Source organism: Gossypium hirsutum, chromosome D03 (genome assembly GCF_007990345.1).
Source record: "Gossypium hirsutum isolate 1008001.06 chromosome D03, Gossypium_hirsutum_v2.1, whole genome shotgun sequence".
In the NCBI taxonomy this organism is placed as follows: Eukaryota; Viridiplantae; Streptophyta; class Magnoliopsida; order Malvales; family Malvaceae; genus Gossypium; species Gossypium hirsutum.
Genome location: NC_053439.1, coordinates 20892410 through 20906629, shown reverse-complemented (window position 1 = coordinate 20906629; position 14220 = coordinate 20892410).

The window sequence follows — 14220 nt, the reverse complement described above, 5'->3', positions numbered from 1 at the left end:
TGCGACATCACTGGTGGTGACCATGATTTCTTCACTTCAACACCTTCTAGGATATCATTACATTGAAGGCTTTGTGTCATGAATTTGGGCACGATGTCATGACATCATACCCTCAGTGTCGTAACACTCTCGACAGTTGGCTCCAGGTTGATTTCTCGTTGAAGTTTTGCACTATTGAGGCAAAGGGACTCAGTGTCGCGACTTCTATAGCATCAATGTCACAACCCCCTTGTTCAGTGTTTTTTTTCTCAAGGTCAGGGCTTGGTCTTCTCCCTACAAAACTCAAACACCTTGTTAAGTCCCCCATGACACCATTTTGTCAATTTGGGTATCAAAATGAACAAAACTAAACAAAAAGTTTTTAATAGTGAAAATTAAAAATCAACAAAAATATAGAAAAGACACCTAAATTTCTTGAGAATAAGCTCCTCGATTGTTTTGGAGAGCCTAATTTGATGTATCGAATTATGACAGATCAAACTCCCCCACACTCAAGTCTTTGCTTATTCTCAAGCAAACATTTAAAACACATGCAAAATAGATGACCTTGAACAATGGACAAACCTGACACTCAATTAACGAGTATGTATAGTGTAACCAGTTCTTCTATTATACAACCTAAGAATGATTCATTGTAAATTCATGACTTTGGAAGCAAATAAGTTTAGTTCACAAAGTTACAGAGTAAATAGATATAGAGGTAATGCCATCAAAGCAACATTCTGCATATTATTCCATCAAAGTAAGATATGTAGATATGATTTATCTATACACGAAAGAATTTAAATTATTCATTTCTCACTAATTTCTGCAAGTTTTGGTTTTATAAATAGAGATGCTAAGGTCAAATAAGGCTTTTTGGTTTCTAACATTCTGATGCTTAGGTTGGTATGAGTTCAAAGAAAAGATCAGCTCAAAATGATTCAAGAATTAAGAACAGTATATCACATGACATTGTTTCCATTTCCCCTATACGTAATCATTACTCACCACTTTATTTCTCCTTCTCTAACCTTCATCTTCTCTCTTTTAATGAAGAAGATATGGTTTGATATTAATGAGTACAAACAACTTAGGGAGCACTTGTGCACTATGGAAATGGAAAGCTCATTTTAAGCTCCTAAATTGATTTCTCATTTTGATCACATTCTACAGTTTTTGCTTCACTCACAATGCTTTTATTGTTTTTTATTCACTCACTTTTCTTTTGACCCTCATAGTTCTTTTTTTCACTCATATTTTTCATACTACGCACATTTTTGTAAGAGTCTATACACGTTATTGACCGCCTTCAGACATACCACTGTCTAGAGTAGAAATCCTGCACAAAAGTTTTTGATAAACTATATTAAAAATAATAAGAAAGGAACTAAATGAAAAGTAAATAAATGAAAAACGAGAAATCAAATAATCAGATATGTATCGAATCTGGGCATGGGTGATTAGCTCACTTTGGTAGTCATAATCAACTGTCACCTTAGGCTTCCTTGTTCAATCAACTAGTCAATACCCTATCAGGATCTTCCGATACGTCCATTGGAATACTTAGTCAGCAAGAACTATTTATCTTCCGACCTTATAGTCTAGATCAAATCAAGGTTAAGGTGTTCACGGATAGGCCATACCAAATATGGATTAATTCCTACCTTGATGACTTCATAGCGTTGTCCAACATAGGGTTTAGATTCTTCCTTTCTTGAACAGCTGATCCATTAAGAAATCCCTGCAAAATAGTTAATTATTCATACCTACACTCGCTAATCCCTCATAATAGGATTATTTCCTCATGGATCTAATAAACGGTATAAACTTGAATGAAAGAATGAACATAAAGAACAATTCCAGAATTCGATTTCTCTTTAAAAGTAAATAACAAGAACAAAAATCTAAAACCTAAGAAAAGAGAAAATCTAAAGACTAAAGACTAAATCTAAAGGGAAAATTATACAATATGAAAGGTGCCTGTAACATGTGCTAAAGGAGCTTATTTATAGACTTTAGGGTGGCCATCATCCTCAACCCTAGGTCAATTGCCATCCTCGTGCTTAATGTTTGATTGTGCAGACCAAAATGCCACTGGCTCGTAATTATTTCTCGTACAAAGGCGATGTCGCGACACACTAGGTCCTGTGTCGTGACATTGAGGACAATATGCTCAGCTTCAGGGTGTCTTCAGGGGAATGTCGCGACATCCTCACGCTGTGTTGTGAAATTGAAAGTAGTCTTGGAATTCTTTTATTCTGCTCTCTATGTTGTGACATCGCATGCTTTGTGTTGCAACCTAGCAACCAGTCTTGAGTTAATGATTTGTCGTAATTTGGTGTAACAGATTAAACTAATTATCGTACTTTAAGAGCTTGAAAAGAATAATTTTTAGTAGGTTTGAATTATGCTTTCTTAAGTTTTTAATAAGTGAATAAAATGTGAAAATTGAGTCTTTTATTAACCTTAGGGGCCGAATGAGGCCTAAGGGTGAGCTAACGCACTTTGTGAGTGCGCAGGAGACCTTTAGAATGCATACTAAACTGATATTGGTCGCTACGTCGCAACACGGGGATGTTTGATGTTGTAACATAGGGAGCAGAATGAAGAAATCTCAAAACTGCCTTCAATGTCGTGACACAGCTTGAGGGTATCGCGACTTACCCATGAAGATATCTTAAGAGGAGTCCATTGACTGCTATTTCGTGACACAGGTCCTTATGTGTCGCAACATCAACTCTGGACGGAAGATAAACACGAAAGAGGGGTGTTTTGGTCTTCACAATCAAACTTAAAGCTTGGGAACGTTAACTAACCTAAGGTTAAGGACAACGGCCACCTAAAATCATTAGTTGATCAGGTTAACGAAATATAAATAAAATAATAAAATAGAATAGTAGAGAGAATTCTAACTGATAATAAATTAAGGCACAGTTCCGGAGCAATATCTGCTTGTGATTGTCTTGACATCGGAATAGAAAAGTTCTGACTACACGAACATCAAAAGAGAATACAAAGAAAACTGAATAGTAGAAATTGTCTGTCTCCGTCTTCCCCTAATCCCAATGACCTTAAGTTGCATATATAGGCAACGGTCTTCTGGATCACCACTCAACCCTATATACACTTAGATACCAATAAATGCAATATTTTGATAAATGTTAGGGTCCAAATAAGGAAATACCCCAAAAGTTTCATCTAAAGAATCAACCATATTTTGGCCTGTTGACCTTATCCTCACATAAAACAAATGATTTTATAAAACAATTTTAAAGCGTGGTTTTACTACAAACGTATAGGTCAATTGTAATATTTGTAATGTTACAATGGAACACTAGAGTATTCTAAGGATCAAACCCAAAGGAGATGGCGATTGAGTGATAAATAACACACACTTTAAAGTTTAAACAACTACTGATATGATTTTATAGTTCGACAAATCATAAGAAGAAAGTTTTGTAAGAAAAGTAAATATGCTAATCTAGGGACCAAATTGTAAAGAGTACAAAACTAAAAGATTAATCAATAAATGACTAGTGGTGGTTGGTTGATTTCGATATGGTTCGTCAATCTTGAAATAAGGGAATTAAATTGATTAAATTACTAAGTGACTCCATTTTATCTCTCGATCTCAATTTTACCAACTTAGACTAATTAATCCGATTTATCTCTCGATCTCACAGTTTAATCCGGGACTAAGGAATTTGTGCACAACAATATTACCTCTCGGCCTCAATTGTCTTGATATTCCCTTAAGGGTGTCACTTCCTAAGCTTTTAGGTCTATTCGATTTAGTCCAATTTATTACGATTTAGTCCCTTGTCCAAAAAATTAGCTTACCCATATCTCCATCAACCAACATCCATTTTAGATTTAGCTACTCATGCTAAAAATAAAGAAAATGGACATGGAAATGAAAAGTAAAGAAAACATTTAAGTACAGTTTAAGAAAAATATAAAAGTTTGGATTTTTATGCAAGAAAGCTTAAAGAACATGAAACTAAAGGCATTCAACAAGAAAAAAAGGAACAAAATTTAACTAATTTAAAGTAAAAGAAACTGAAGTACATTAAACTAAAGCTAGAAATTTCTTACAACCAAGGTATAGGGACTGAAAGTGTAAATAAACCTAAGCTACAGTGGTAAATAACTTAACTAACGCTAAGAGCAAGAAGTAAATGCAGAAAAATAAGCTTTAAAACTAAGAAAGAAGAAGAGAAAATAAAAATCCTATGAAAGTTGCAGAAAACTAAGAGAAAACCTAGAGAAACAAAAGCTAAGAACTAAACTAATGTGTGTCTCTCCTCCTCAGCCAAAATTGGTTGTCTTAGGCTAAATGTTGATAAATTTTTGTTGCCAAAATTGCACATACATGGGCCTTGAGTGATTGGTGGATCGGGTGGACAAAGACTACCCTTTTTCTCCAATTTTGTCCCCTTCACGATGTTTGTGTTGCGATACCCAGAAGAAGATATCGTGATATCTCAAGTAGTTTCGAACATTGGAGGTATTGTGATACCACTGAAAGATGGTCTCCGATCTTCAATCTTGTTGGAGGTATTGTGATTTCAAGGTATGGATATCACGATACCCTTTCTTTTGGTGTCGTTTTACTCGTTTTCAACCTCCAACACATACCTACACCACCCAATCACATGTTAGGGCCCCCAATGACACTATTGGCCAAATTGGGTCACAAAATGATTAAAAATGAGATATTTAAACTTATTAACTTAAAATCTAAAAATTACAAAAAAAACTATGAAATAGGCGCTACTTTGCTCGAGAATAAGCTCCTTAAGTATATTGAGAAAGCCTAATTTTTCATATCAAATTATGGCAGATCAAACTCCTCCACACTTAACTCTTTGCTTGTCCTCAAGTAAACACACCAAACATGCAAAATAAAAGACGTCTCTTGGATTAAATCAAACAATTAAGTCACATGTTGGCTCATCATCGGTCTTCTTTTTGGCGCTTTTCTTCTTCACCACTAGAGGCAGTTCCATTTTGTTTTTGCATCTCTGTTTTCATTCCTGTGCAACTCCTAGAACTGGTGAGTAGGGTACCTCCAATAATTCTCATAGTTGGGCGATGATATTGTTCGATGGTTTCCATCACCACTTTAGCTTGATGGCACAAGTTCGTGATTAGGTGAGGAAAATAGATGCTGACCTTCAAGCTCGATATACACTTTTTGATCTCCTTGTTTACCCAAGTCCTAAGGCGAACTCTCTTTCACTGCAAAATCCAGTACAACAAAGTAGCTTGAAACACATTAACGGTATTAGTGTTAAGCAGGAGTGAGATACGGGTACATATAAATTGCATCCACATCTTAGCAATGGGAAACATGATAGCTTGTTTAAAGGATAAATGGTAATTATTATACCCTTCATGCCTCTATTCACCCCTACCTTTAGTTAGGTACACTAAGACAACGTCCATATCAACATTATTAAACTTGTTGAGGTCTAAAGCATATAACTCATTATTAAAGTAATGTGGTACACCATAATGATCGCTAATTGCTTGCGAGAGATATCGACTTTCTTGTGCCGAACATACACCTTGTTCTTTTCAGAAAACTTTAAATTGGAATAAAACTCCAAAGTAACCAATATTGCCGGAGGTGTAATTGACACCATCGCAAGATTCATCAATTGATGAAAACGAACCAAATCCCAAGTTTTTTCGCAATTAGAAATGAAAGGGTCGAAGCTTCTTTCAAGGATAAAAGTCCTTCCTCAAATGTCAAAGAAAAAGGCTTTGGTCTCTTTTGATTTAAACTTATCCTAAACATACTTCTATACCGAAGGTTGTTCGGGTTGGAATCTTGCTCGTTTTATCATTCTAAAAGGCAAATCTCTTATCCTTTAAACTAAGCTAACTAAGAAATATATACTAAACAACTAACCCGTAACAAATCAACACTGAAACCAAAATAAAATAGTAAAAATAATAAAAATTGCAAAAACAACAAATGCAAATAAAATGAAGAAAAGGGAAAGTTGAAATATGTTGGTTACGATGGATTTGTTATATGAGTCAATAAATTTCTGTGTTTTCCAAACCAAAAGAGTAAGATACCTACAAATAAAGAAAAAACAACCAAAACAGAACAAAAAGAAAAGAGAAATCGCAAAGAAAAATGAACAAGATTTAAAGAGAGATTGAGAGAAAATTGAGAGATGGTGGTGTTTTTAGGGATTTAGGTTTGAAGATTTGAGGGAAAAATGAAGGGAATAGGGGTTTTTGAGTGTTTGGAGGCTTAAAAAGCCTCCAAAACACGCAGATCGCGATACCTGAAATTGGGTATCGCTTGACCCGACATAGATATCGTAATACCCATGAGTGGATATCGCGATATCCCCTATTTTTGGAACCCCTATTTTCGAGTTTGTTTGAGTTATCGCGATACCGAGAGTTGGGTATTACGATACCACTGTGTAAAACCAAAATTTTGACTTTTAAACTCCAGGGGTATCGCAATCTAGGGATCCGATATTGCAATACCAAAAAGATTATTGGCCCCTTATTGAAATTGTTCTATAAATCGCGATATCCCCCCTTGGGTATCATGATTTCACTGAACAATCCCCAAAACATTTACAAAATCATCAACTTTTCTCTAACTCTCAAAAACCTAACATGCGAAGTTTAAAATTAAACAAACATAAATTAAAATCCTAATCTAAATGTAGAAAATAATAAGGGTCTATAGTCAATAATCCAAATATTTACAAATTTTTTTCTTTAATTGCCACATGCGGCAAGTAAAACATTTCTCCCGATATGATACATAACACCCCCATAATGATGTTTGCACAAGGTTCTGGGCACTAACACATGTCTCATTTTTTTTAACCCTTTAGCATCATCGGTCTCAAACCTACAAATATACACTTCAAATATTTCACATTGTTAGTTGCATGATCGAACACTACCTGAACAGCTTGGCACTCTAGCTCGCTATTAGGGGACAGTTCCTTCACCTTAGGTTCTGATTCTACACACCTAAAGGTTTCTACCTATCCACCGACTTTCATTGTCATCTCTCATTTTCCCACATCTATGGTGGCCTTAAAGGTGGCTAGGAACAATCTCCCTAATGGAACCAGTTTTTCAACATCCTTCTCAAATTCAAGAACTATGAAGTCAATTGGTAAAATGAATTGCCAAAATCTCACTAAAACATCCTTCAAAACTCCCTTTGGGTGAACTAGAGACCTATCGGCTTGTTGGAGGGTTAACGAAGCTTCCCTAAGGTCACCTACGCCTAACCTACGGTAGATGGAGAAGGGAATTAAGTTTATACTTGCTCCAAGATCATAAAGTGCCTTGCCAAAATTAACACCTCAAATCTTAATGGTAATGGTGAAACTACTAGGGTCCTTTAGTTTTGCTCAGACTCTCATAGACACAACAACACTTCATTCGGCATTAAGAGTGAACCACTCTTCTCTCCCAATCCTCTTTCTCCTAGACATCACTTCTCTAAGGAACTTACCATATTTTAGCACCTTTTCCAGGACTCAAGTATTGGGAGATTGACATTCAAAGTGTAACACCCTCGACCTGACCCAATCTACTAGATTTGAATCTCAAGTGTTATGTCTTTCTTACTTATGTACTTGAATTTTTCTTGCTTATTCATTGCTGTAAATGTCTATCTATGAGTATAAAAAAATCTCTTATGTCGTACATTATATATTTACATTTACATTTACATTTCGCCTATGTATAGACTACTATCTATGGCTACTATAGAGTTTCTTGTGAAAATACAATGTATGGTTGTTATTTCGACTCATTAAAACTTCAGACTTTCACACTTTATCTCTTAGTCTACTGGATATACTCTGGAATACTAACTTCAGCGCAGACTCGAACACGCCATTTTCCTTCCTCTCTATGTATAATAACCCAATGCGCCGCTCCCTTAGCATAACCCTAGCATCATTTCTCAGTGCATATTCCTTTACAGACCTGAAAACAAAAACAAATTTTTTAAGTTCATAAGAACTTAGTAAGCTAAACCTTAGAATACCTTATTCATTCATTCTATGTTGCATGTGTTGTTTTGCACATCCTTTGGGGTATTTCTTAACTTTTCTTCCTTCTTTGGCAGGTACAATATTGAGGCTACCATATTTCTTTCTTTAGAACCATTTTCCTTCTCTCGAGCGTACTATACTTAACATCTTTTGAACTTTTATATCCTTTCTTAGATCTTATCTTTACATAATCCTTAACATCTTCATTTATCTTATCATCTGACTTAATATCTTATTCCATATTTACTAGTCTTATCATTTTCTTCAGGCGAGGTAAACGACACCCAATACTTAATTCAGGATTTGCTTAGATCTTCTTTACTTTAGTGCACTCTCTATATTTACTTTTAACCCATACCTTCGCCTCGCCACGTACTCTAACACACACTAACCTTTCTATTCATCCCTTCTAACTATACGGGGTTTGCTATTCATTCGGTGTCCGCTCAAAGGCATTGTCTTCAAGTGGTAATCGCGAGATCCATTCTTCATATTCTTTCATGAAGGCATTCCTTTCTAAAGATAGTCATAGAGGCTTGCCTTTTAGAGTCTTGCAATGGAGGCGTCATTTTAACAAAGTTTACCACAAGGCATTCATTTAATAGAGATAGCCACAAAGGCATCCATTTAATAGATATAGCCACAAAGGCTTCCTTATACTGTTACAAAAAATGTGTGCTAAGGTGGGATGGATCTACCCAATAAAAGAAGGAGATAGAAGAAAGAAAAAGAGAAGAGGAGAAATTAGCATGAGAAAGAGACTGGTGACAATAATCCTCTCTTTGCGTAGAGAAGAGCTCCATTGGAGAATTCTAAAGAAAGAAAGGGTAGCAGCTACAGAGAGTAGAATACAAACGTGAAAAAGGGGAAGAGACATCTATCGTGGATTCACAAACAATTAAAAGATAAAAGAGAAGCTGAAGTGTGGCAAGAAATCCTGTAATTTCTACCTTTATTTTCCTAATTCCTGTTATTCAAACTAGTTTTAATGTTGATAAATGATTTTAATTTGGTGATAACTTTTCCACCCATGAACTAAATCTTTTCTGGGTTGGAATTATTTGGGTGACTGTTTTATAATCTTTAATGTTCATGATTTGAGATTGCCTATATCACTATTTCATTCGATTTATTTTAAAATACATGCATGCAAGCTCTAGACATAGTTGATTGTGTGTTGTGTTCCTAGATGTATTTTTTAATTCTAAAAAGGTTAAATATACTAGATCTTGAATCATTTGATGCAAGCTAATACTTGAGAGAATATTCGTAGCACTCTAGACATAGATGTTGCGAGTTGTGTTGAGAAGAACGTTCATTGTAGTTATTAATCCAGAGTTTTGTAGACATACATTAACGTATATTTTTAGCTTAAGATCTAGCTATTAAAAGAGGCAGGTTATAGTTTGATCTCTGAGCAGTTGATTAGACAATATTTTGCCATGACATTAATTTGATATCAACATTTCACCTGAATAATTCTAGCCTTATTCATTCAACAATAGAATTACTCTTGCTTTTCTCTATAATTTGCCACTACATTTTATTTTCCATATCAATTTTTTGTTTTTAGCATTTGATTTCATTAATTCATTATACAAACATCCTATTCAACTTGAGAGTATTTCTTGCTATTTAGTATAGTTAATATGATTACCAATTTTCGATCCCTGTGGAGACGATACTTACTTATCACTTTATTACTTGAATATGACGTGTACATTTGCACAATTACATTAGTTATTTACACGCAATAGTTACAAAAACAGTGCACGTAAATCCACTCGTAGAAAAGAATGAAGTAACCATATTATGTTCCAAGTTAGGGAAATTTTCTTCCTTTCCTTTCATCATGAATTCCATTTATTTTGGCATGTCATTTTTTGTACATATCTTCTTGCATTCATGTTTCATGCATGTATATGAATTGAGAACAATGCACCTTTTATGTTTGGGGGTATATTGAGCATTTAGGATGCATTTTCTATTTAGTAAACACTTTGCTTATATTTAGTAAGCATGCTCATTGTAGTGAATTTTCTTTTGCCACATAACTACCAAGGACTGATTTGCATATGATGAGTACAACTTTTACTTGTGATGTTCGATGATGAGCTTAAATTCTTTAATAAATATAGAACATGTGACAGTGGCTTAGGTGAATTTAGCTTTGGATAAGTTGCTTGAAATTTAATTCCTAAATAGTAGATGTCATAACCTCAGTTAGTTTTGGACTATAGCGAGTGTCTTTTAATGAACTTAGGAACTCTTGAAGCCAAACTCAATCAAATTGCCAAAGCATTACTTAAATAAAGGATAGTAGGCACTTCAAGGCTTAGAATTTCCAAGTAAGTCAACATTATTTTGTTTGCTCCATCGTGCTGTTGACTAGAAAGGTGAGTTTGAGTAAGAGTGTGTACTTGAAAAAAAATAAAGGGCACTCCATTGTAGTAATAGGGTGAGTAGCTAAAAAGGTAGTTGTTTGCTCAATCCATCTTCTAAGTTAAAAGCCTTAGCTTCAAGAGTGATTTTTATTTAAATTATGACATGATTGAGTACTCGATAATTCAATGTTTGCTCCATTGTGATTATCGAGTCAAAGAATTTTGTGACATGCTAAATCCCCTACATTAATTTAAAGAATATATATGAATAATATATATACATTTTGAGTAGGCTTAGAGCAACTTGAGTTTAGGTAACAAATGCACTAAGTGAATTAGGAGATGTTTGCTATTGCCAGAAAGCACACATGAGCACTTAGGAAATTTTGTTTTTAAGATGAAATTTTTTTCACTACCTTTGTTGAGCAAACTTCTAACATTTGAACAAGTTTTTAGAGAAAGAAGATTATTGAGAATTGATGTATATATTGTTCTTTGAGTAGACTGGCAGTTCAAGGTGGTTATGTGCAATGGACAATTGTTGCATATATGTATTCATGCATATCTTGCTTGAGGACAAGCAATAACTTAGGTTTGGGGGTGTGATAACTCTTGAAAAGAGTTATATTTTATGCCTTTAGACTTGGTTAACTACTTGTACTTAGGTAAGTTTAGTGCATTTTAGGATTTTCCATTAGTGTTTTTAGGAAATTACATTAAAAGGTTTGGACTATGCATAAAGGTTATTACATGTTACTTCAAATTTTTTGCAGAAGGACTTGTTTGTTAAGTGGAAGATGTAGAATGAGAAAAATAAGTAAAAAAGTAAAGGTTTGTCGTGGCAAAAGGTTGGATAGTTTGCCAACATGAATGTTGTGGCAATGCCAAGAAGCGACCTAATCAACACTTAACCATTACCAGCCCTGCTATACGTGTACCAGAAAAATCAACCTAAAAAAGAGAAAAAAGATCATGGGATCATGGGATGATGGATCTACCCTAAATGAGGAGATATAAAACCTAAAAATAAAAACTGAAAAGGGGGTAGACAGTTGAGGAGACAATTGAAATAAAAGATCCTTGAATAGGAGTACAGGAACAGTAGTGAACAAGGCAGAATCGTAAGGGAGAAGAAGAAGGAAGTTCCTTTTGGCCACCATTAGATTACGATGCCAAAGCTATGGGGCTAGATAGGCGAAAGCCATCTTCCTTAATTTCTTCCTTTTACTTCTTTATTTACTGTTTTGTAAATTGAATTGTGAAGAATGATGTTGAATGCTATTCTGAATTTTGATGTTATTTGCCAGCCCATGAGTTACTCTCATAGGGTTGGGATTGCTTGATGAAACCTTTATTTCCTTTAATGGCTAAAGCCTAGATTAGTTTTAATTTACTATTTTATTCAATGATATTTATGAATTGCATGCGTATAATCTCTAGACATAGATGAATAAGCAGCATGTTTATGAAATTAATCTAATATTGACAATGTTAGGTTAATTAGATCGAAATTAAATTATATGAGAAAATATTCGATCAAATACTTGTAGCAGTCTCTAGACATAGAGCAGCGTTCCTTACGAGGAGAAAACAAAATAGTGTTGGGTATCGTGCTAAGGGCCTATAGGCATATATTGCTTTAGGTAAGGTAACTTGAGATCTTGCTCTTGAAAGAAGCAGGCCATTTCAGATCTCTTCCAAGCAGTGAAATAAGATTGATTTTTCCAAGGCATTATTGGTTAATAAGGGTAGATTTTCAGTAATCTAAACCTTCCAAGTCAACATTATAGATTCTTTAACCTTTGCTATAACATCTCTATTTTTGCATCCCTAATTGTTTACTAGTTTGTTTTGCATGTTTTATATATCGTTATTCTCCTAATTGCCACTGCATTTTTATTATTATTTTTGCCATAGCATTAATCACACTTCTCCCCCATGGAGACGATCTCACTTATCACTTTATTACTTGATCCGACGTGTACACTTGTACAATTCGCTTAGCATATTCACACTCGACACTATGATTAGTTCTTTTCAGTGAGCTACAGGTGCCAACCCTGCTTCCATGAACCAAGGTTGTGGATTCTACATGGCATGTGAAGTCCTAGAAAGCCTTGAAAAGACGAAGAATCCACAACCTTGGTTCACAAAAGCAGTGTTGGCACCTGCAGCTCGTTGAAAAACACCAATCATAGTGTTGCGTGTGAATATGCTAAGCGAATTGTACAAGTGTACACGCCGGATCAAGTAATAAAGTGATAAGTGAGATCGTCTCTATAGGGGTTGGTTAGGTATAAATTGGTCAATTTATTATAAAAAGGGTGTTATTAATGCTATGTTAAAACCAATAATAAAAATGCAATGGCAATTAGGAGAATAACGATGTATAAAACATGCAAAACAAACTAGTAAACAATTAGGGATGCAAAAATAGAGATGTTATGGCAAGAAAAAGTTTGAAGATGATCCCCACAATCTAAAAGGATTGTTAAAACTCTTCTAAAAGAAACTTAAGAGAAATTCTTGAAAAGAAAAACTCAGAGAGAATTTATTAACTCAAGAGAAATAAAATAATAATGAATTGTATGAATTGTGTACAATGCAAAGGCCTATATATAGGCTAGCTAAATAAATCTAAATAAAACTCTTAAGTATAATAGAACTCTAATTTAATCTAATCAAGAAGTAGTTTTAAACTAAACTTTCTTGTTAACAAAAAAACTCCTAAATAACTTAAAATACTTAATAATTATCAAAAATTTGAAATAAAGTAATAATAAAATAATACGAGCTGATAAATACAATATTGGGCTCATATATAATAAAAATTAAGCCAAAAACTCGAACCCAATATGAAACGTCTAGGCTTGTGAGATTAATTGGGGTCCTTGAAGTGAAGTGCCTAAACTTGTTAGCATTTTCCACATGGGCTTGTCATCATAGATTGAGAGTTTAGGCCCACGAACAAAATTAGTCTCTTCTAATTCATCATTACTCCAAAATCGTCTTGAAACTTCAACTCTTCTTCTCAATTTTTTTTTGTGATAAAGTTTGAACAAATAAGTTGAGTTTTGACTTTATCTATTTGGATTTGGATCTTGTAATTGGGCCTTGACGGAAGCTAAGCTCATATCTATTATGGCCTTTGAATTGGGCTGAGTTGCTCATATCAGATAGCCTAAGGACCCGCCAAATTAAGAAGATAAGAAAGGCAAGTAAGAACATATGAGTCTACAAGTTTTGACTAGTAAACCCGAGTTGGGGATAAAAATAGGAGGATTAAACGAAACCTAACTCTAATGGGTCCATAGGTAAAAGACAACCTGGGGGTAAGTCCATCGGGGTTTACTTGGGAACAATGATGTTCTGACTGGTAGAGTTTATCATAACCTATAGAGAGGAAGGATATTTGACTAGGACTAATAACGCTGAATATACCGCGTGGGGCTAACAGGAGAAGCGGCCGCCAAGGACTAACCTGGGATAGATCGTCCTTTAAGAGTAGCGGAGGGTTAGGATTTGAAATCTAAGGAAGTAAATGGAAGACAACCAATGGTAGACAATGGAATTCACATCCAATGTTGTGAGTAAAGGGGAGATAAGCTAGTTAGGTAGTAAGAGAAGTTGGGATAAGGTGGAATCATGCCTGTACCACTAGAGGGTCGTTACCATAAAAGAGCACGTTTATGTCTCAGATGGAGAATAAGTCTACCAGTGGTAAGTTGTGGGAAAAAGGGGGAGGCATCGATCTTGCTAGAGAAATTTGTGGAAGGCCAATGATATCAAGGAGTTGG